The sequence below is a fragment of the Heloderma suspectum genome, chromosome 1 (assembly GCF_057233095.1).
Source record: "Heloderma suspectum isolate Gila_16-S chromosome 1, 16-S_ref, whole genome shotgun sequence".
Classification (NCBI taxonomy): Eukaryota; Metazoa; Chordata; class Lepidosauria; order Squamata; family Helodermatidae; genus Heloderma; species Heloderma suspectum.
The window spans coordinates 115,584,929-115,606,503 of NC_139458.1; the positions used below are offsets into that span (position 1 = coordinate 115,584,929).

Consider the following 21,575-nt stretch of genomic DNA (forward strand, 5'->3'; position numbering starts at 1 on the left):
ATACATGAACTGCAAAGGGATATACAATACAAGCTGTACAATAAAGTATAAGCTATGCAACAAAACCAGGGATTAATCATAAAATCAGAGTGCAGCATTAATGATTAAAAGCTCAGCAGAACAATGTCTTCACCAGCTGTTTAAAGGACAATAAAGAGGAGGCTAGCCTAACCTCCCTGAGGAGGGAGGTCCCAACTGGGGTGCTGCTACAGAAAAGACCCTTTCTCGGGTAGCCACCAAGCTCACTTCTCTTGAGGGTGGGACATGTAACAGGGCTTCAGATGACAAACACAAATTTGGGGCAGGCTCATATAGGAAGAGGTGGTCTTTCAAGAACTCCTTCCTGTAGGGGCTTCTCTCCTGTGAGATGGGAAATCCTGGCATGTACAGAGGGGATCCAGAGTCATCTACAATGTTGCAGGCTTTTTGGGCTGGAGCCAGCATGTCTCTCACAGTTTCCCAAGGCATGCAGAGCAGTTTTATGCAGTCCTTGTCATGGTCTTTAATACATTCTGTTATTGTGATCAAGTTTCTACTGTGTACAACTGATTTAACCCACCCACCCCCGATGTCACTGGGGAAATGTTGAAGGTGACTTCTTCCTGTTCATGTGAGCAGACTTGAGGCCTTCTAAGAGGGAGCAAGACTGCCAGGAAGCCATTACGTAAATAAACAAGTGTCTTGGGATGCCCGCCCCCCCAAGGTCTGAGGTTGGGTGTCTTGCAGACACTTGGCAGCAGGAACAAAACCATCAAGAGTGGGATTGTTTGTTGATCGACTGATGTTAATAACAGATGAGTTTCCGAGCAGGAAGAATTGTACATGCCATATGGGGTTTGTCTGGGAGGAAAAAATGCTTTTTATGGAAGGGGGAAGGAATTTTTCAGCAGTTGGTGCCTACAGACATGTTCTTCAAGGGTCTATAAGACAATGAACAAACACTACATAGTTCAAGCCAAACCAAAAAACCCAAGGTTCCATCTTCCTAAAAACATAGGGCTCCATTCTGGACTTATTCAGGGAAGTCATGTTACCGTGTTGCAGGATAAGACCCACATTGTGTGGCAACAAGCATTCTTAAAGAGCCATGCTCAGTCTTGTCAGGGCAACTCCACACTTTTACATGGCAAGTCCAATTGCTGTGTGCCTGACTGTGTTTCCTACACCAAACACAATATCATATATCATGTATATCTTTTATTAATATTTTATCATACATATATGTCTTTAAACATCCATAAGTGCATGCCTGGTAATTCTAGATCAACCAGGGGCCCAAGACAAAAGTAGACTGGTGTTTAAAGATGTTCGGCTGGTGTCCACACTTGACCTCTTTGTTGTGGAATACTCTGTTGAACAGTCACCAACTTCTGTGTAAAGTCTGAAGTTGCGTCCACTTTATTCAGGATGATCTATAAACAGTATTTGTTAGTAGGTGTCTTCCATTTCATCTATTGCTGCTGATATTTTTTAATACAAAGAATCACAAGAGGGAGATTCATATAAGCAGTGAGGCTTTCATATATGTTTTTCCTGAGACACCCCCACTCGACCCCACAATTTCTAGCTGATTTTAAGATTCCTAAAAAAAAAAAACCCAGCTTGCTTAGTCTTTGGGGGAAGGCAGGGAAGAACAGCAGCAGAAATGCTATTTATGGAAAGGAACTAAAGCCATGGGTGAACTCTAGCAGGGAACATAGGAGGGAAAGGGGCTTGTTGTTGTAGCCACTGGGCTTTATTGAGTTTCCTGTCTTTTAGCTCTAGTAGGAGAGGGAGTGAAAGGTAAGCCAGTGGTGACCTCAGGGTAAAAAGCCCAATTATCTCATCCCAGGAAAGTTTGGGGAAATGTATATTTCCCATTGGCCTTTCCTGATATGTTGGCCCAGAGCTGGTCCTAATGTTAGGCAAAGTGAGGTGGCTGCCTCAGGCAGCAGATTTGGGGTATCATGAATGGCAGCAAACTGTTAGTTATGGAGCGAACAATCCTATGGTCTCTGGGAGAGCATCCCAGGGAAGATAGGATTGTTTGGAGTCCCCCTCCCGAGGTCATAGACATTGCTAAGACCTCGTGCAGGGACTCTAAGTTCCAATCCCCTGGCCCCGCCCCCTTGCAGTCATCGTGGAAAGAACCACACCAGTGGCTACCAAAGGTCTCTCCCTCAAAGGAAGAGAAAACAGGGCATTCCAGTAGGCATGGAGGGAAGAGGAGAGGAGAGGCCAGGATATGAGAAATCCTATCGCTTCTCCAGCCCCGCCCCAGCCCCCACCAGTGCACCTTCTCTAGATGGGCTCAAAGCCCTGAAATCCCATCTAGAAGGAAGAATGTAAAAAGGAGGATGGAGAGGCAAAAATCTCCTCCGTCCTCCTCCTGCCTTGCCAGCAATAGCCAAGCAGGGCATTGGACACTTGGAAACCACCTTACTTTCACTTGGGTGAGTGGAGGGCACTGTTTGCTACTCCACCACAGGCAGCAAAATGTCTTGGGATGGCCCTGGTCTGCTCCAATTTTCCCTGCAACAGAGCATTTCCTTAGAAACTGTTTTCTCTGTCTCTGAATCATAGCCATTATACTGAATTTGGATGCTTGGGTGATTTTGGGAACCAATTTTTCCTTGGCCCTATCAAAAAAATAACACCTCCTTAGCACATGCAGAAGAAAATAAGCCCCAGGCACTTTGTATTTTTTAAGAACAGCCTAGACAGAAGTTCTCCTCCGAGATATACGTATTTCTGACTATAACTTAGCATTTGCTAGAGGCTCAAAGGCCTTTGTGTTGTCCAGCGCTACAAACTAGAGGAGTTCCTTGAATCTGGTTTTCTTAATTACTTAAAGGAAAAACTAATTAAATATCTTAAATAGACCACCCATCTTTTTACAAAGATCTCTATTTTGTGTTAATGGCTGGGATTTAGTTTGTGTTAATGGACAGCAGAGATAAGTGTATACGTTGCTCAGTTTTAGCAGGATCAGATGATTTAGTAAGCAGCTATAAATCTCTAGGAACTGTACAGACATTGTCAAACAACTTAATTCTGCCACATTTTTCATAGACTAGACTTATAGCTTCTGAGCGCTTCATAACAAATGCTTTGGGAAGGGGGTTGTTGTTAAGAGGTGCATTATGATTCAGAGTGCATGTACTATCGCTCTCATGAAAGGATGTACTTTTTCATCAAGCAGGTAGAAGTAAATTGATTTTATTCTGTTCTGTTTGTATTTTTTGCTTTAATATTTGGATGTTTTTAGTGTATTGTACACCACCTAGAGAAGTTTGGTTATTGGGTAGTTTAAACGTACAATAAATAAATGCATTTCAATGGTGTGTGTGTGTGTGTGTGTGCGTGAGCGCATGTGCATGCATTGGTAAGCAAGTCTTTTCATGTGGTGAAAGTAGTCCAGACGAATCTGACATTGGACTGGTTTCTACTTATGTCTAAAGCTTTATGATCCTTACAACTTGGGCAGGAGGCTCTATTTAAGGCAGGGATGCACAATCTTTTGGGGCCTGATGGCTGCATGTGATGCTGACCTAGAGGTCAGGGACCACATGCATACTCATGTGCGCGTCCACACAGATACACTGGTACACACCTCAGCAATCCTGATACAGTGGGGGGAAAGCAATCTGTATCAAGATTGCTGGGGAAGGGTGTGGAGAGAAGGGTAACAATCAGCGGTAAGTGGTGGCAGGGTGGTGGTGGTCAAAGCACCAAGGAGGGCGGCAGTTAAGGTCTGGGGGGGCGTGCATGTTATGCATTCTTGGTTTAAGGGATACTAATCCTATGAAAACTGACCATTTCTTAGCTGGTCTTCCATTATACTTCTTAATCCACTTCATGCATCTGGAGGTTCTTTCAAATGAAAGCTCGTGCTATAATAAACTACTTAGGGCTGAATCATACATTGGTTGATGTCATTGCTGGATCATACAGTGCTGAGGCCTCTGTGGGGAAAGTGTTTCACAGATGGGGTGCCACAACCAAGAAAGCCCTCTTTCTGGTCACCACCCATCTAACCTCTGAACATGGCAGAAGGCCTAAGATGACCTTAATAAATGCAGTCCTTCACATCTTTGGATCCTAGACTATGTACTGCTTTAAAGGCTAGGCTTGGCCTTTTGAATTGGGCCCAGAAATGGATCAGCAGATAGTGAAGTTGTTTCAGAACTGGCAGGTGTGTCCATATGGCCGGTTGTTAGCTAAGCATGCTTACTTGGAACTAAGTGAATGTGTTCGGTATTGGATTGACAGAACCCAAATCATGAGGATTTTAAAAACAACATATTTTCCTGAATTCAGTGGTGGTAATTTTAGATTCTGGACTTAATGCTTTCACAGCCCCACCCCACCCCTAATAGACAGAAGTGTGTATTACTTCATTTACTTCAAAATGTGGTAATCCAGTCCTGCTGCATTCGGTAGCTCTCCTGCCCATTCTGCTGAGTGGGCCTCTAGATTTCAGCCCTGAATGCACCACTGCCATGATGTGATATTATTTTGTTTGCAGTGCTGATAGTCATTTCAAGCCTGCCTTCCTATGGAAGCTACCTGGAGCACCATGCTACATATCATTTTAGTGCAGTGATGGTTGATATTTTCTGCAAAAGTGCCACATGAGTTGATCCAAAATGTGATGGCTACTAGTCATGACAACTACATATCACCTCCAGTACCAGAGGCACTATGCCTCTCAATTCCAGTTGCTGGGGAACATGAGCTGGAGGGTGCTATTGTGCTTGTGTCCTGATTGGGCTTCCCAGGGCATTAATTAAGGGGGGGAAAGATGGAATTGCTACACTGTGCCTTCTGATTCGTAGCACTCGGCCTGAAAGTGAAAACCCTTAATCTACTGAGTAGGTAGCAGCACAATGTGGCAGAGATAGGCAGGCATTCACATCTGAATCCATGCCATGGCTGGGTCGATGGGTCCTCCAGCTCCTGTCCAAATACACCACAGATCTCTGCTGCTTGTATCGCAAGCACAGGATGCATGTTGTAAGTCAGGGGTGGGGAACCAGTTTTAGTTGGTGGGCTGAATTGCCCCCCACAAGGCCCTCTGCAGGTCAGAGGCCTTTCAAGGGAAGCTTGGAAGGCGGCAACAAGGGAGGGGGTCTTCTCAGTGGTGGCCCCCCATCTGTGAAACGAGCTCCCTGATGAGTTCTGCCTGGCACCAACATTGTTATCTTTTTGGCACCAGGTTAAGACCTATCTCTTTTCCCAGGCATTTGGCAGGACCTGATGAGTTTTAATCGGTCCGGGATGTGTCTTTAGTTATGAGTGACTGTTCAAAGTTGTTTTGTTTATTTGTGTGCTTTTATATAAATGGCTTTTAAACTTTTTATATTGTATTTAATGTTTTAACTTTTCTAAACTACCCAGAGAGCTTTGCCTATGAGGCGGTATAGAAATGCAATAAATAATAATAATAAATAATAGATGACATAATGCCCCCCACACACCTATTTTGCCTTTCTCCATACGGAGAGAGGCGTAGAGTTGTGAGGCCACCACCTGCTCTAAGACCTTATTCAAAAGAGGGAGATTCTGAACTGGCTGATAATTATCAAGAGCCAGTTAAGACTTCTTCAATAAAGGTCTTACCATGGCCTCCTTTAGAGAAGCTGGAACATGGCCCTCTTTCAAGGAGGCATTAACAATCTCCACCATCCCAATTGGCCATCCCCCTTCTGACAACTCTTATAAGTCGGGACAGACATGGGTCTAAGGAGCACATGGAGAACCAGTGTGGTGTAGTGGCTAGAGTGTTGGACTGGGAATTGGGAGATCTGAGTTCTAGTCCCCACTCGGCCATGGAAGCTCACTGGGTGACTTTGGGCCAGTCGCAGCCTCTCAGCCCAACCTACCTCACAGGGTTGTTGTTGGGAGGATAAAATGGAGAGGAGGAGGATTATGTATACCACCTTGGGTTCCTTAAGGAGGAAAAAGGTGGGATATAAATGTAATAAATACATTAAATAAATAATGGTTGGCCTGACCCCTCTAAACGACTTGTCCACCTCCTCAAGCTGAACAAACTGAAACCCATCCATCAAAATTGGACAAGCAGCTGCCTCAGTCATCTCATCGGAGTGTGTATTCAACATGGAGTCCAAGCTGGAACGAATCCAAGCTATTTTGTCACAAAGTGTTTGGCAAACTCATGACAGCAGACTTCAGATGGTTCCTCCTCACCACCCTGGGGGGAAGAACATAGTAGCCCTTTAACCGCCCGAAATAACTCTGCTGGTTGACATTGTCCGGCCACAATAGAGAAGAAAGACTTTGCTGCCTCACTGCCATGGAACAGGTATTAAGATGGGCTCTAACCCGTGTTTGATCAGATTTCGCCTGCGTTTTTCTCCACCATCACTCTAATCATCCACCCATATGCTTCACTGCCATAACCTCCTCAGAAAACCAAGGCGTTCTTGCTCTGCATCCTGGGAGAATATGCTTGGGAGCGATTGTGTCAATGTCAACCAGAGCTAGACAGGATGGACAGGATTGACAGCTCTAGTGGCAAGAAAATCCCCCCGGGCATTCAGGAATCCCTCTGGAACCATAAGTCTCAGAGGGCAGACCAATGCAATAGGTCCCCACCCTAATGCTCTGTCCATAACAATGGGTTTTTTCAACCCACCCACCGGTCACTTTCATCCTGACAAAGCAAAAACAAGTGTGTGTCGTTCCACATATGCAGGGGTAGATATTAATTGAGACAGGCCATGGGTTTGCCATAGAAGGCACGAAATCCTGAGCTACTCCTACTGAGGGGGCCTTGGTATGTATTGATGAATAGCATTACTAATTGAGAGTAAGCACCATTGAACTCAATGGGACATACATACATTGGATTGTGCTGCACAATATTTTAGTTTAATGTTTATTTTTTTGAGAGCATATCAACAATTAATTACCTGGATTAATTACTAATTGGTTTGATCCATTTTTAATTCAGTTTTGTGCAAAAGCCTTCATTACTTAGAGAAATTCCAGTGGTGTGCATAGTCAGAAAACAAACAGTGCATAATTTAATGGGTGCTCTGCAGTTTCTAGCTCAGACTTCATTGTATTAACTGCACTTCATTTAAATACACATTGTGGGTTGTTGTTCTTATACCTCTACTTTTTTCTGTGCACAGTATCTGTGTGGAAAGGGCTTGTCTAACAGTTCAGACACTTCTAGGTCTTGGTTGTCCTCAGGGTACTGCAAGAATAGACTACATTGTGACAGGTTAGTTGTTTAATCTCTGGTTATAAACTCTAATCAGGACGTGGAGAGAGGGAAAAGTTAAAAGAAAGGAAATGCAGGAAGACGTATGTTTTGAATTTGCTTCCAGGTTTGCACAAGTTTGAACTAATCTTTAGTTGACCTTTAGTACACTCACCTATCCCTATTTGCTAAATTTACTTCTTTGATGTTATTCCAAACCAACCAAAAGGGAAATGTGCATTTTCTTCTTTTCAGAACTTACTGCTTATATGTCTACAGGGAGAAAATAGCACTGAGGATGCCCTTAATTTGGAAATCTTACATCTTCTAGATAAACCCTGTTCTGGAGGCAGCATTTTCAAATGGCTGGCTGGGGCTGCTGGGAGTTGTAGTCCAACCCAACTGGAGGGCACCAGGTTGGGGAAGGCTGATTGTCCCACCAACCAACCAACTGACCAGAAACATCCTTTAAAGAAACAGTGCACTCAAGAGTTCTTGGGCTGCAACCCTAGGCATACACGGATACCTGGGAGCAAGCCCGATGAAACAGAATGGGACTTGCTTCTGAGTAGGATCACACTGCTAGCTGTAATTTAGTTGTCTCTTAAAGGTAAAAAGTAAAGGTGTCCCCAACCAGTCGTGTCCGACTCACAACTAAATCAAAACTGAGCACACTGTTTCTCTAAAGGAAGACGGTTGGGTGTATGTTGTTAGAACAGCTCTCTGTGAGCACAAGCCAACTTCACAGAGGCGAGTGAGGTTCTGTCCCACAGAACTGGCAACCCCAAGTGCTGATACTGTAAAAGAGACCACTGCAATTGGACACTGCTCATGTGGTTGCGTCCTTTAAATGTTCTTCTAGATGTGTCAGAGCTGTTCATGGATGAGGAGCTCCAATGTGGCTGGGAAAGCATCTAAAGGCCACCTCCAGCACTCAGGAAATTGTGGATATCTCTTCCGAGGCTTCCATGTGTCCCTGTGTCTTCTCTCTCTCTCTGCTGGATACATATCTCTATAAGCCAAATATATATTCTGAAGGGTATACTAGAGCTCCTATATTGGCCCAGAGCTATTTTGGGTCAAGTTTTGGGATGCCCCAGAGTACACTGTGCTTTTATAGATTAACATACCATTCCAGCAGAGGAGCTTCCACAGATGGTTCCTTTATTTGTTTGTTTGTTTGTTTATTTATCTATCAATAATTTCATTTCATTTCTATACTGCCCAATAGCCAAAGCTCTCTGGGTGCTTCCCTTCAATTAAAACCATAAAATACAACATAAGATACACTAAAAAAAAGTGTAAGTATAAAATGACAGTATAAAATAGAAGTAAAAACCAAAGTAAAACCTAGCAGCAATGCAAAGATTTAAAATACAGTAACGGATTTTAAACAACAGAAACTGAAAGACTAAAATGCTTGGGAAAATAAGGTCTTTACCTGGTGCTGGAAAGAATGCAACATAGACACCAGCTGTGTTTCCACCAGCGATTTACTCCAACCTGGCTGTGCGGTGAGGTGTTTCCATGGCCATTCAGGCCCAGCCCTACATTTTGTCTCTGAGAAACTGCTTCTTCTGGGATTGCTTTTATAGTCTGACTTTTCCAGCTTACCGTGGCTCCATTACTGACCTGTTTCCACAATCGCACTGGGTCCGATATCACAGTCCTGCCCATGGGGCGTGTAGCCCAGCCTTTGTGGGTGTGTCGCTCTGACCTCAGTGACCCAGCCCTTTCCCTCCCTGTCCATCGCCATTTTGGAGCTGGATGCCGAGGGACCAGCTTTTAAAACATAATTGAAAATAAGCACTTGAACACAGCCCATGACCCCAGCAAGGGGTGTTTTCTCCCTTTGTGCTGAATGAGGCTTGCCCTCTCAATGACTACAGAAAAAACAGAGAAGCCCCTCCATAGACAGGGCACATATCAAAGCCCAATTCCTTAAATGCAATTAAGCATGATCTCAAGGCTTCGGTCCATTGCCTTAGGACGTAACTAATTCACAGCTTCCATATAGAGATCCTTTGTGTTAAAATGGGGGCTGGTTTCGGTCTCTTTCCCACAACGAACCCATTAGTCTCTCCTCAGTAGTAACTCCCATTGTGGTGGATGAGGCTGAGATTCCCCTGCAATTGAAATGGCACACATTAAAGCCCAATTCCTTAAATGCGTTTAAGCGACCAAGCTAGACTCCGATGAATTGCCTTAGGAAGAAAGTACTTTGCAGCTTTGTTATAGCTACCCTGAGGGTTACAGTGGGGCCTGGATTCCGTCTTTGTGTTTACTACACTCTTTCCTACAACAAACCCATTAGTGGCTCCCCATTAGTGTTCTCCCCCATTTTCCCAACACAAACATATGTGTGTCTACTCAGAAGTAACTCCCATTGTGGTCAATGATGCTTGCTTCTGAAATGCAGGTGCATCTGGACGTTCAGGGGAAAAGAGAAAGGGGGGGAAGCCTTTCTTCACAGCAAAGCTGATTCCTTTTTAAAAATCCGGTACTGCTGCATTAGCTTCTCCTTCTGTTGTCCTGGAAACATGGCCAAGGAGGCGGAAACACTGATGAGGTAATCAGACCCAACCCAGACTCCACTCAGACTCCACCCACCCATCAAGAAAACAAGTCAATTAGAGCTCAGTGGAAACAGCACAGAGCCCCATGCTACAGCGATGATAAGCCGGGACTTTAAGCACTGTGGAAACTGGAAAAGGAGAAGATGCAGTTGGGGAAACATCGCAACAAGGTTGCAAACAAAGTGAAGCTGATAGGGTGGAAACACACACCAGGTGAGCCTCTTTGGAAGTTAAACTGGCAAATGCAGGACAAGATGGCTGTCAGAGGATAAATAACACAGTTTTCTAAGCATAACTCCCTGTTTTAGCACTTGAATCGACTTGCACGTAGGACAAAGCCAGCTGCTAGTGCCTCAAACTTGACAAATGAAGCGAAGAAGAATCACTCTTGCTGAACGTTGACAAATAATATGAATCTCCCCTGTTTCCTTCCTTCTAACTGTGCTCCTGTCTTGAAAGAATTGACTTTCTTGTGAATGTATGTTGACCCAGTGCAGCAGACATAACATTACCGATGTCCTAACCATAGTTGGGAAATTGAGATCATGTTACAGGCTTCCTCTGGAAAAGAAATTGAGAATAAAACTGCCAATATCATACCGCCCTTTTACAAATCTATGGGGCAACCACATGTGGAATACTGTGCACAAGTCTGGTCACCAAACCTCAGAAAATATATTGTAGAGTTGAAAAAGCAGAAAAGGGCAACCAAAATAATTGAGGCTGGAGCAACTCTTCCACGAGGAATGATTACAATGTCTGGGACCGTTCAGCTAAGAAAGAAGGTGAGTAAATGGAGTCACGACAGAGGTGTTCAGAATTTTATTTTATTTATTATTTATTATTAAATTTATTAATCGCCCATCTGGCTGGTCACCCAGCCACTCTGGGCGATGTACAACATACAATAAAACAGTTAAAAAAAATAAAATTCTACAATAAAAACATTTTCTAAAATACCCTAACCCACCCCAAATGCCTGCCTGAACAACCATGTTTTTAATGCACGACGGAAGCTCATTAAAGAGGGGGCATGATGGAGTTCCCTAGGGAGGGAGTTCCACAGAGTGGGGGCCACCACAGAAAAGGCCCTCTCCCTCGTCCCCACCAGTCTAGCTGTCCTGGCTGATGGGACAGAGAGAAGGCCATCCGAGGCTGATCTTGTTAAGCGGCCTGTCTGGTGCTGCTGGAGGCACTCCTGAATTATGCATGGTGTGGAGAAAGTGGACAGGGAGAAGTTTTTTTACCCCCTCTTTCATAATACTAGAACCTGGGGTCATCCCATGAAGCTGAATGGTGGGAGATGCCAGACAGATGAAAGGAAGTACTTCTTCACAAAGCACACCATTGAACTATGGAATTTGCTACCACCAGATATAGTACTGGTCACCAATTTGGATGGAATTGTTGTCATTCAGTTGTCATTTTTGTCTGGATGGAATTAGTTGTCATTCCATCTATGGAATTCACTTCCACAAGATGTAGTGATGGCCACCAATTTGAATGGCTTTAAAAGGGGATTAGACAAATTCATGGAGGATAAGGCTATCAATGGCTAAAAGAGGCAGTATGCCTCTGTACGTCAGTTGCTGGGGAACACTGGCAGGGGCAGGGGGAGTAGTATTGCACTCATGTGTTACTTGTGGGCTTCCCACAGTCAGCTAGCTGGTTGCCCCTGTGGAAACAGAGTGCTGGACTTGACAGGTGTTTGGTTTGATCCAGCCCGGTTCTCCTTATGTTCTTATGCAGTTCCCTCCCTCTTCCCCTTTCTTATGCAAATGTCCCCTCCCTTCTTTGCTTTGACATGAGTTTTTCTCCTTTCCCTTACTTTAACTATAGTGTAGTGCTGTGTTTGCGGTGGCAGTAACCAGCATTGTTCATTTTATCCAGGACTGGCTAAGTAAGCGGAGTTTAAAACTAGTGTTTGAAGTGAGTTTGTGCACTGTACTATGAGATAATCTGATTAATGTTTACTGTGGTTACAGGATCAGTGCCATGGAAGTGCTTGACTATGGTTAAAGCAGGCCACAGGTAGGGAAAATGTAAATAGCGGACAGAGTGTTCAAGACCATAGTTAGGTGATTATGAATCTTAACATATCCACTGTGCCATAGAAGAAATGTGGGAGTGGAAGAAGCATTCCCCATTATTTGCCAGCATAAGAGCTTTTGAAGTAATGCTGAGCTTGAAGATAAGGATTTCACCAATGCCTATGAGACTTGTGGATGGTAACAATACACAGTTTTCTCAAGAAGAGAAGTTGCCTACAACGTCTCTTTTTAATATTGAGCACAGCAGCGCTACAAAGCCCTTCCTGCAATCTTACTAACATTCTATCAGCAGCAGCACTAACAACAGCGGCATCTGTAAACAGCATTTTCAGGGACAAAAAACACCCAGGAAGGAGCAATTTTCAGGATTGGGAGCACATTTTGGAATGGGGTCCCACGTCGATTTTTCCTCCAGAATAAAAGCGCCAACCAGGTTAAGCCAACACATGTAGTTTGGCTGTTTCTATGGTGTGTTTCTGTGGTCCCATTAACCTATTTCCACAGGAGTCTACCATTTGGAGAATGTAATTCTCATTGTACGTAGCTTGGAAAAGTGTTAGGAGAATTCACTGTTATTTAATGTCAGGCACAGTCCTGTTGCAAGATCCCTGCAGTCCTCCTGAACATACACGCCTGCTCAGCTTGAGGCATGTGCAGAATAAAAGAGTCCAAGCACTCGAGGTACCTCACACAAACGACGTGGTTTTACAGAGAAAGGGCATATTAGCCAGACATTTTACTTCTCGTGCCTGCTGTTTAATGAGCTTTGGAAGATAACTATCTGCTCGATCACCACAGGTTGTGTAAACTTCCTAACTCACATTTATAGCTGAATATCAAAAGGAACCACAACAAATTCCGTAGCTCTGTGTTGCATTTTCGCTTCAAAGGAACTGCTGCGCTAGCGGGTAAGATCATCCAGTGTAAATAAACAGGGTGATATCTTATTGGATGACCAACCTGGCAGACTGCTAGATTTCCATAATGTATCTGGAAAAGAAAATCATGGGAAATATTTTACTTTGAAAAATGGTTGTTCAGTGCAAGCTTTTGCTTCTTCTTTGTGGTCTTTGTGACTCAAACATATGGGTTATGTGCCTGCGCAGAACAGTCACTCGGAACATTCTAAACAGGGTTTTAGGTGGGAGTCCTGTGCACCACCTCTGAGCATGGTCTGGGCATGGCTCCCACCTGCCTCTCAGTTCCTTTTCATCCGCCGCAGCAGCTAGCAGCATTTGGAATGTTCTTTCACCTCACAGCAAAAATCTCTCAAGATCCTACCGTTCCCTCTTGGGTTGTTGAACAGAGTGCTTGCTCTTTCTCTTTGCTGTTCTTTTCCTAACTTCTCTGAGTTTCTTTTTTCTTTTCTCGTTGCCCCTTTGGGGTACAGGGCCTCCACGGTCTTCTTTAAAAATGGCAACCACTGTGGCAGGAAGATACCACTGACCAACAGACACTCCAACTACCTTTTCTTTCTTGGAGAGGCACACAGGCCAGATTCCTGTACCCACTGCCAGGCCTTTATGAAGCAGGCCAGATGAAACAAGACAGCATGCCTCCAGGCTGTGTTGTGAGAATAAGCCCTCAAGGCAGCAGCTGCAGCTGCACTGAACCAGCCTCTGCATCCTGCCTCAGTATCCATTTGCAAGAACCCAGCTCCAGCTGCCTTGCAGCTTCTTCCAGCACACCCTATTTTGGAGAACACTTCAGGGCAACCGTCCCCAATATCAGGAGTATCTGTACTGACAACTTCAGCCATCACCTTGGACCAACAACTCAAAACTGGCTTGAGACCAAACAGGTCAAGACCAAACAGGACAAACAGACCAAAGTCCTGAAATAAATGCTGACTTCTGGGCTCTGGGACTGACAAAGAAAAAGATGGCTCGTAGGATAGAGCCTGACATCAAACCCAAACCTACACCGGTTCCAGATCAGCTGCCCTCAGTACAGATGGCACCTCAAACTCTTATGTGATCAGTGATGCTGATCCTAGAGAAACTAAACCTTGCATGGGGCCATAGCTCCCCAGACAATATCCAGTGTCTGGGCTAGGGTTGTGAAGTTACGTGTGTGTGTGTGTGTATATATATATATATATAATGAATCTGTGCTTATATATGTGTATTAATGTTATGCCTCTATGTTTGTATGGTAAGTAGATCAAGAGTGAGAGTGGGGTGAGTGACAGGAGGTGTGGTGCGTTTCATATGTGAGATGATTGGCTGAGTGAGTGAGAGAGTGTGTGTGTATGTGTGAAATGACATGTGCTATATAACAAGGTTGTTGTGCTTGTGTAGTTCTGATAGAGTTTGGAACAGATAGGTCTTGGTAAGAGAGACGGCTAGGGAACAGATAGGGTTTGGATAGATCTGTGAAGAGAGAGAGAGTGACTAGGATTTGTGTGTATAGGACTAAAGTGGAAATTAAGTGTGTGTGGATGTGAGAGGATGGGAAAGGCCTTAGTGAAGAGTTATTCTCACTGATAAATAGGCAGGAATGCTGCAAGGGTGAATCCAGGAAACGTTTCTCACCAGAACTGTGCTATCACCTCCCTTGAGAGCATTCTCCATAGAACTATAGGTCTCCTAGATACTGCCAGACTTCACAAGCTTCCTCAGATTCTTGAGGAGGTTTTCTTCACCATCATTTTGATATGCCATGGGAGAGCCATAGATGCTTCTGCTTCTTTAGGTCTCTGTTAGGCCTTGCCCCAGATCGGGGGCAGGTGTAGCCTCCAACTCTGATTCTGCATCAGAGGGGGACACTGCAGAATCAGGCCCAGCCATGGGAAGTCAGGCACCTGAGAGCTTAGTTCTACCAGGCCTCCCACTGGCTTGCCAGCCCGAGAGCGGGGTGGTATGGTGTGGGGACACAGGGTGCTGTTACGGCCTGCCTATCTCCACACCTGGGAGACTTGACCTTGATGGAGGCCCCTGCTTCTCGACCAGGGGAGCCTTCCATGGGAACAGAGCAGCAGGAGGAGGTCTCTCTGTGAGAGGGTGGTTCAAGGGTATCTCCTTTACTGCGTCGTCAGCTAAAGAGGGCAGAGCATCCTATGAGACTCAGCAATTGCATAAGAGGCAGGTTTCCCTGCCAGGATCAAATGTCCAATACTGATTTTTAGTGGCTACTCCCCTGTATTTAAACCAGAGCCTTTAGCAGTAGACTTTGCTGGAGATAATACTTAGATAACCTGCAAAGTTTCCCTACTTTGTCTTGGACTCTCTGAACTTATTGAGATTTATTTTGCCAGCTTGATCCAGGGCTGCTTGAGAGTTTGTTTTGGTGATCATGATCTGAACCCGGTCTATGTCTTATGTTGTGAACTGTTATCTGTGGATCTCTATTGAGGGTGTAAAGGCATAAACCTATTTACTGGAATTACGGCAATAAAAGACTTTACTGTGAATTGGGCCTTGTCTCTGGGAAGTCAGATCCTGACAGCCTCCTCCCTATTACTACAAGGACCGCTCACTGCTACGATGGCACCACTATAAGTACAGGGATAGAGACTCACCATTCCCATCACCAATGTTCTCATTCCCCTCACTTTCTAGAATGACCTAAGGCAACTTCTAAACATGCAACACCATCTCACATGGGCCCCATCTATACGAGCCTTTTACTCTGGGGCAGCTGTGAATCAAGGTCTCTCGGGACAGACGACGCAGTCGCCACTTCACAGCCATCCATTGCTCCTTCTTGGAAATGCAGATTTCCAAGGAGGTGTTTTGCTGCGATGTTTTTCGTTTGCTGTGGGTTTCCCCGTGGTTGCGAGCCATCTGTCACTTCCCCAAACCAACTTCACATGTTGCAGTGGGCGTGTTGTAGGCATGTGTAGTCTGTGCATCACCCTGTGGCACCCCTTTAATCCCCCCATCCCTTCACAGCTGCACAGTTACAGAGGCACAGAGAGGTGTTTTCATTTATTTAATCACACTTTTGCACATTTTTGCAGCTTCATATCTTTGCAATGGTTGCACAAGGGCCGGGGCGGGGGTGTCTTGGGGGAGGACCAACTTCGCTGTGGCCACCATTTCCGAGTGATGGGTAGGCACGTACTCCACACGCTTGTGAGTGCGAACCATTGCAAGAGCTTCCAGCTGGGGAACTGACAAACAGATGGCATGGAAATGAAGGAGCACGGAACACCCACTTTTTACCTAACGAGGGAAGGAAAGACACAACAGAACCCCTAAAATATAAATCAGCCACTGAAGTCGCACCCCCACGCTCATGGGACTGCAGAAGCTGCACGTTAAAGTATAATGGCAAAAAAAGAGGGCATGGCGGAGTCTGTTAGGGAAGTGCGCAGTAAACTGTGAATGTATCCCAGCAGAAGGTAATTTGAAGCTGAAATGCTGTGCAGTTGCAACAGAGTGAAGGGCGAAAGCGGTGCCGGTAGACGGGGCCCTGGTATCTAAACCATGTGACACTCACTTAGGAAATGAGTGCGGTACCAAGTTTTACGAGCTTACCACTTGCTCTCCACTGTCCTCTTCCAGCTAATGTTTTCCAGGATGTGATCCTGAAAAAATTCTCAGAGCCGCTGGCCACCACATGGTCACCACCAGCAGTGCAACTTATCACTGCCCCCTAACACGGAGACACCGGTTAACAACCTCTCCTCAGCACAGCATAACTATTGGTCAGACTCATCCTACACCTCACCATTGCGCTTTTCAGAGGTAGCTGGAGGGTGCAACTTTATAGCGCATGTGGTACAGATATATTGTCGAAGCAGGAAAGGAAGAACAATGCCAGTCTAGGTGTGACAATGGCAAACTATACTTTCTTCACCCACAATGCATTGAGAAATGGAAGCATATTTCATGGTGCAGGCTGTTCTCTGTTGTATTTTTTGTGTATGGTCTCCCTGCCTGGGTAGAGTGGCTAATCACTGCTGGAGATTTCCTCTGGTGACAAGGAAATAGAAATATATTATTCTATGTTTGTGGGGTGGGGTGGTCTGGAAGGCTCCTCAGGATTCTTTCAAGTTCTGTGATTCTTGAAGCTAAGATTTCTGAGAGTAAAGCTGTCAGTGTGCGCTGGCTTGAGGCAATGCGTCTTAAGACCTGACAAAAAACTGTTGACAGTCCATAATATTGAGGTGATGCTCAGTTGAGACCAAAGATGACCCAAGCATAGATGAGAGGCAGAGATGACTCATCATTATTTCCTGCACTATACAGGGGGAAGTGGTGAGTCAGGTCTGTATGTAAGAAGGAAACAAAAGGGCAAGACGTTGGAGTAAGTCTAGGAAAGGCACACAGAGAGTTGTGTTGTTTTAAGCCATAGATTGCAGCCTGGTACTTCAGGTAGTCCTTCACTAGAAAGGATCCAGATTAAAGAGATACAGATAAGAAAGATGCTAGGGCAGCTGTAATATTCTGCATTTCTTGAAAATGGTGTATGCAGTATGAAAGGTTTGGGCTCCTATGATCCTGTCAGAGTTGGTATACAAATGAAGAGAACCGGGCAAGAGGGTGTCTTTTAGAACTTGGTTGCTGCACCACATCAATTTCCCCACTAGGGGGAGTGTTGCATATGTTGCTCACGCAGGACAACAAGAACCTTGCCGATTTTCTGAGGCTTTATATGGAGCTTTTAAAACCTTCACCGACTGTCTTTAATTAACTTTCCAAAGAAGGAAGTCTCCAAGGCCCTGTCTTAACGTTTAAAGGGTTTGGGTTTGCTTCTGCTCCCATTTAAATTCCTGTCAAAGTTCCCATTGAGTTCAATGAGATTTTAAAAGGGTCCTTTTTGTTTCCATAGCAATAACGTTTCTATAAGATATAGATGTAGATAAAGGTTTTCTTCTGAGTATTCCACCCAAGTTTTCATGGTGTGTTGCTGCCAGAAATTTAAGTGGGTAGCACTTTAAACATATTTTGAAATAGGAAACAATATGTTTTTATGTGTTTACAACTGAAAATAATATTTTTTAATGGAAGGCATCAAGTCTATTTTTAAAATTTTGAGATAGTTCTCACACCTGACTGGGATAGAGGTAAATGAATTAAAGTGATGTGCTCAGTGTAGGAAGTGTTCTGTACATCCTGGTGTTTGTTTTGCTGCTGTATTCATAACTAGGATTTTGTATTTTTTTTCCGTAATCCTGAAACTGACATATTTTAAAATTATTTTCATATTTATTTTTTAAGCACGGAGCCATACAATTATATAGTTAGAATCTGATTTTATGAGTTCTGTGTCTGTTATGAACTGAATGTTCCATTAGAAATGGAATTGTATTTTATAAGCTTTTTCCAGAAAATTACAGAATGGCCCCTTGAATACCATTGTGTCTACTGTTTTTGAAATGTTGATCCAACAAGCCTAATTATACCCAAAATACACACTGCAAACAGAGAAATCTCATCCTGCCAAGGCCCACTGTAAAATCTAGTAGTGGATACAATCAGTCTACTAAGAAATGTCTATAAAAGCCCAGTTCAAACAAATGGTAATTACACTAATTAACAGCCTTTAGATGCATGTATGCATTCCTTAGTTGTTTTAGTTATATGTGGGGATTTGTCAGATGAGAGAAATGAAAAATATGTGAGTTGGAAAGATCAATTTGTGTAATAAAGTTTTAAAAAGCTGGAGAGGAGATTCATCCAGAAGTTGTACATCTTGTTCCATGTAGCAAAAAAATAATATGTTTTGCATGTTTCTAATGAAGTAATTCTTAGTGACAAAAGATGACAGTGTTGTGTGACTTGTTATGCATACCCAGGTCACACTCAGTTCAGTGACTGAGAGCGCAATCCTATGTATGTTTAGACAGAAAAAAAGCCCCACAACTCCCAGTACTCCATAGCCAGCATGGGTGGCTGGGGAATGCTGGGGGTTGTAGGGCTTTTTTCTGTCTAAATATGCATAGGATTGCGCACAAATGAAAAACATAACCAGGTACAGCCAAGGTGAATGGATGGTTAACTTGTGTGGAATGTGGGGTAACATTTGTACTGCAATGACTGATATGCCCTGGAAACAACAAAACTTTTGGGAGAAAAATGACTGTGTCTCATTTCACAACGCTGTCTCATTCCTGATTCCTTTCTTCTTAACTGCAGAAGGATGAAAGAACACAGGACACTCCGCCTGACAACAAGGAGTATCTGCAGAAATTAAGCCTTTCGTAAAATATACAGTGTTAAGCAACAAGGTAAGTCTTGTCTCAAAAGTAATTTTCCAGCCCTTGTAATCTTTGCTATTGTATTTCATCTCATTCTCAGAGCTAGAGATATCAAACCCGTAATGTCAGATAACATTCACACAGAGACACCCCCCCCCCCGCCCCGCTCACGCTCAGGCAGTTGGCAGGCCTTTCTTTTATTGCATAATAAGATTTAGCAATTCAACCTGTCCCTGCTCCCTTCCTCAGTGGAAAGTACCTTAAGCATGACGTCATCTACTGAAAAGGCGTTATCTTTTCTCTAGCTACAATAATCAATTTGAAACCAGAGCAGAGTGCCTTTCCTTGGCCTGGCTTGACGGGAGTCATGGAGGAGGAGGGGTGGAATGCTTGAAGAAGAAGAAAAAACTGGATGAAAAGGCATGCTGTTTCATGGATGCCTTCCAGAATTGTGACTTGTGTGTGTGTGTGTGTGTGTGTGTTGGGGGGGGAGAGAGCGAGCTCGGGTGTGAGAGAAAGGGTGAGTGAGAGTGATCTCCATGACAACTGACCCAGCCAGTCTGTGGACTCTCTCCGCAATCATTTGGGTTGAAATCTGTGCTGTGAAAGGTCATGTGAAGGAGTTGTGGGAAGCACAGCAGGTATTAGACTCTAAGCCACGCTAGTTTTCCAGTGCCTCAGCTAATAGGACGACGTTTTTGTCTGGGAAATACAAAACCAAGAATGGCGTGGAAAGGAAAATACTTCATATGTCAGGTAATGAAAGCGTTCCCTTTGTCGTCCCCTCTTCCTTCCTTCCCCTCTTTAAATTGTGTATCTGTGTGTTTCTGTAGCATTTATTCCGAGCTAAATGTCAGCGTAATTTTGGAATCCCAGGCTCTGAAGAATGATGTCATGTCCTAGCAGTTGGATTTTGTTAAGCAAAGAGAAAAGAAATGGTGAACTCCCCCCACCCCAACGCATAGACATTTTTTACTCTTTGTTCAGCCTTGTACTGGGATTACTTCTGTTTCGTTATATGAAATATTCCAACGAGAGAGATTGAAAGAGAAACTTTCAGGAAAGTTTCTGGAGACACGCAGATGGCATTCAAGTCTAAATGCACCACAATGATGATTACATTTAAAGTAATTATGCTGCTGTCTTGGGTTGTCGGTTTCTGAGTGTTTCCTCAGTTTGTCCTGGTGACGGATGTGCCTAAGGCGGCAGTCCTCTACACACTTACTTGGGAGTAAGCCCCATTGAAAATAATGGCACGTACTTCTGAGCAGACATGTTTGTGCTGCAAATGCACTCAAATGAGGAAATGTGTGACAAAACATCGTAAGCCTGCATTCGGGATCTACACAGTAAAAAGGAAGCAGGCATTATTTGCTTACTGCAACTGCTTCGTTAGTTTGCTTTTCCAGCAGTGTGCAGAATGAGATTTAGCAGAACCACCTATATTGGAGAGGCATTTCTGTAATTAATTGCTGGAGAAGTTGTATTATATGCTTGTTGCTGATATTTGGTTTAAAATTAAGAAGGTTCAATAGAAAATAGATTTCTTTTATGGGGCTTAAAGTAGACATGCCCTTTAAACAGTTCAAATTTAATATGGTCTCCTTATTATTTATTATTACAGGTCTTTGTTTATAACCTTCCTTAGTCTTTTTATATGGAATACATCCTTAGTAATTCAGGATTTTGAGAGGAGTCCTACATGTATTTTTAACACCTTTTATGGTAAATTCCAGCTGGGTGCAGATATAAGTGTAGGCAAAAAAAAAAATTTCACGTGAGCAATTAATACTTAAAAGAAGTGCCTCAAGCTGTGCTTTTATAATGGCTACCTTTGGTGGAAAATAGCAGTCATTTAGGGCTCAATCCTATACAAGTTTAGACAGAAAAAGGTCCTACAACTCCCAGCATTCCCCAGCCAACCATGCTGGCTGGGTAACGCTGGGAGCTGTAGGACTACTTTCTGTCTAAACATGCATAGGATTGTGCCATTAATGTTGCAGTGCCTGTCTAATAACATCAGACCACCTCATCTTGTGAAAACTCTTCTGTCTAATATATGACCAAAATACACTGGACTGACAGTGATAATTTGAGGTTTCTACTGCTATTCTTTGGGAGATCAACTAAGGACAGGGTCCCATTGTTTGACTTCTGGTGACTGAATGAAGATGGGTTATTTATAATCTGATCCTCAGACTGCTTCTCCTCTGCAGTTTCTGTTGAAATGTATGAACTTTCTGCAGGTGAAAGACTCTTGAGGGCTGGAGCCACTGTCTGCTACCCCCCCCCCCGCGCGCTTCTTTATTTTCACAGAGATGGGTAATTTACAATTCTGAGTTAATCCAGAGTTCATGCACTCAGCAGGCTCAGCATCCAACAGGATATGTAGAGAAATGCTGTTTTCTATTTCTTTGTACATGTGTTCTATGTAAAGATTGTGGGAAATAATGAATTTTGGATAACTGAGATAAAGATAATAGGAAAGATGGGAGAGTCTTGCTAGAATTTAACAGATAAATTCTGTTAATAGAATGGTACGTTTCTGTAATCACTAGATATCTTCCATGGATTCAGATCAAGCCTTT

General features: G+C 43.8%; 1 protein-coding gene across 4 annotated transcripts in view; it reads left to right on the forward strand.

The window, feature by feature from the left end:
* DENND2B (DENN domain containing 2B) overlaps nt 1-21,575 on the forward strand; it is a 210,434-nt gene that overhangs the window by 32,556 nt on the left and 156,303 nt on the right. For 3 of the 4 annotated variants that reach the window (XM_084854644.1, XM_084854633.1, XM_084854623.1), the window contains one exon: nt 18,926-19,017. The gene's annotated coding sequence lies outside the window, so the exon portion shown is untranslated. Of the gene's footprint in view, nt 1-18,925; nt 19,018-19,314; nt 19,744-21,575 lie in introns of those variants that run through there. The other variant, XM_084854615.1, reaches the window with a different exon arrangement.